This window comes from Echiichthys vipera, assembly GCF_963691815.1.
Source record: "Echiichthys vipera genome assembly, chromosome: 6".
NCBI classification, from domain to species: Eukaryota; Metazoa; Chordata; class Actinopteri; order Perciformes; family Trachinidae; genus Echiichthys; species Echiichthys vipera.
In genome coordinates this window covers 12,505,484-12,508,415 of record NC_139831.1, presented here as the reverse complement: position 1 = coordinate 12,508,415, position 2,932 = coordinate 12,505,484, and positions in this window count along the sequence as shown.

The window sequence follows — 2,932 nt, the reverse complement described above, 5'->3', positions numbered from 1 at the left end:
TATTTCAAGTCAAAACTTCCAAGAGCGAAACCTGCACTGAAGCACAAGACTTCTGTGCTGGAAAACTGATCTGTCATTGAATGTTTTTTTCTTTCTTTTCCCCTTTTTTGTTTATGAAGGGGCCCTGTAAATCATGTCCTTTATACCTCCGGCCGGGGGTTCACCGCCTTACCACAGGGTGGGAGGAGAGCATGATGGGAAAAACATAATGGGATCTCACTTTAGTGGGTTAGAGAGAAGAAAAAGGGCAAACGAGAATGAGAGGCTGTGAGTGGGATAAGAGGAGTAGTCTACATCGGATGAGAGAGAGATGCAGACAGCAGGGGTTAAAATACTAAAACATAGTGCGACGGAGAAAAAGAAATAAAGACAGGAGAATATGAAGACATAAAGCTGAGGTACTCCCTATTTCAAAACATTTTTAAGCAGCTGACAAGGTTAAAAGCCAATTTCATATGGGGCACAAAAACAGAAATAAAAGTAATAAAAATATAAATTCAAAATAGTATGACAGGCTTATTCACTTATTAGCACAGGGGAAGAAAAGAGAAAGGCTGCATTTGCAGATATTTTACAAACTGTTGGAAAACAAGCATCATTATCGAAACAATGATTTACACAATATTTTTGTCTTGCGTTAATTTAACAATTAGTTGAATAATCAAAAGGTCAAGATTGAAAATGAATCTGTAACTATTTTGAAAATGAATTAATCAGTAAAGTCCGTGCATAGCCGATTGTAGCCTCTCAAATGCCAATACTTTCTGTTTTGAGTCCTTCTTAACCCCGCAGCACAGTTATCGCACCTTCATAAGCAGCAATCAGTGTGTACGTTACATAGGATTTAATATTCACACATAAGAAGTGGTTGAAAAGTAGAAAAAAAGGGAACTCTCCCACCAAGTAATCCAGTCTTACCCGCAGGAAACCAGTCTTTTAAATAAGATGACGTCCTTTACTCGGGACCATATCACTTGAATACCCAGACTCAAAGTGAATGCTGCCTCTTAACCTGTGACCAGGTCTTATTAAAACCAAATGAGAGCTCCTTTGTAAAGGGGCCCATCAGAAAGAGAATACTTTGACACATTTGGGGCCCAGCCACTTTTGAAAGCTGGACCAGAAGTTTTATGAAAAATTCCACTAATGAAGATACAAGGTTTTCAAACGTTTGGGTGTGCCTCCCCTAGGTGGCTAGAGACAGTTGAAGGGGAATACTCCAAATAAGGCGCCTAAAAACAACTGCTGCAAAAATCACACTCGTGAGCAAAGTGTGATTTAAACTTCCCAAGGATATCATTATCTTTAATGATGTCCATTACAATTAAACATCCCTAAATCTGCTTGGAAACTAGAAGGGCACCTGGAGAGTGCAGATATCCACCAAGGCAAATCCGTTCCAAACTGTACTGGGTTCTTACTTTGCCCAGGCTACACCCTCCTTCCACCGACCATCTTGACATTCACCTGGTCACTGAAATTTTTTTCTGTAATGCTGCTGACAAACAGACCAAATCAAAAACATGACTTCCTTGGTGGTAGGGCTGGGCGATTGCTTCTGTTTATATATGGTCCAATCAGGGTTACTAGAGATTGCAGATACAATATAAACGTAGATGTCTGTCTTTCAGACCTTGCTGCAGATTTACTTTAATTTACTTATATTGCCAGAAATCAAGTCTCAATTGACTTCACACCCCCACATTATCAATGGTTCCTGACACAACTGAAGCTCTCTGAAGACAAAGAAAAAGAACATAGAGCTTAGTACAAGAAATAATTGGCTTTTTCTCCAGTAGCCTATGTTCCGAAAGTTAAATGGGGCAAAGGTCATGGCTACTCAAACCTAAATGACGGTGATGGCTCACTCATCACCATTAGATCTCGTACCTCTCTCCTTTACATGACCCCTGTCTGCCATTTGGAGTTGCCCATGTGCAAATGTGCTTTGCGCAGCTTTTAAAAGCCTTTTTTTCTTTTTACTGAACAATGTAATCCAGGTGCCAACTGCTCAGCAAAACCCGATGAAAGACACAAGAATGACTGAGAGGGAGCGAAAACAGCAGCCTCAGCAGCTGTAATTTCCTGAAGTTGAATTTATATGCATTGTGTTTTAGTACTCTGCGGCCACCTAATACCCTGGACCAGAGCTGTTTATCCATAATTCTCAGATTTAAAAAACGCTTATAAACCGCAATCTAATGCTGGCTTGTCTGACTGGTGGATTTGGATGATTGATGGCACAAACATTCAACAAAGTCAGTTAAAATACCAGCAGTCTGCTTCTGTGGAGTCAAACAGGAGGACTCAGATATTATAACATCACAGGGCTGAGGCAGGTCAGACAGTTCATTTGATGGAATTGGTGTACAACCAACGTTAAAAGATGCCAAGGCCTGCACTGTCTAAGCCAGTAGTATCTTTACAGTGGAAGTAGACAATATTCATCCAGCATTAAACAAAGAAACACAACAGCGACCACAGAAACCTCATGCTTACATAAACACCTAAAGCTCCAAGCTCCATGTGCTGCATGGCTATACAATATCACTATCGGCCTGCTCTCTGCTCTGACCTGCAGCTTCCATTAGACACACGCACACAGTTTAAACAGAAATGTGCAAATTAATGCACATGCACACAGATCGCTCCCACACAGTGAAGGAAATTATTTCCGGAAATCAGGGGTGATTATTGCTCTAACAAGGCCCCGGGGATGGAGGTTAGGGGAGAGAACAGTGTGAAAAAAATTGAATGCTAAGACCAGGTGTGTGTGTGTGTGTGTGCGCGTATGTATAAGAGAATGTAAGGGAAACCGAGAGAGAGCGTTTCTTTTTTTTAATTTACTGTGCAAGCCTCCATGTGAATCACTGCATGTGTGTATGTGTGTATGTATGTTTGAATCCACACAATTCATACTCTATTTGTGTCC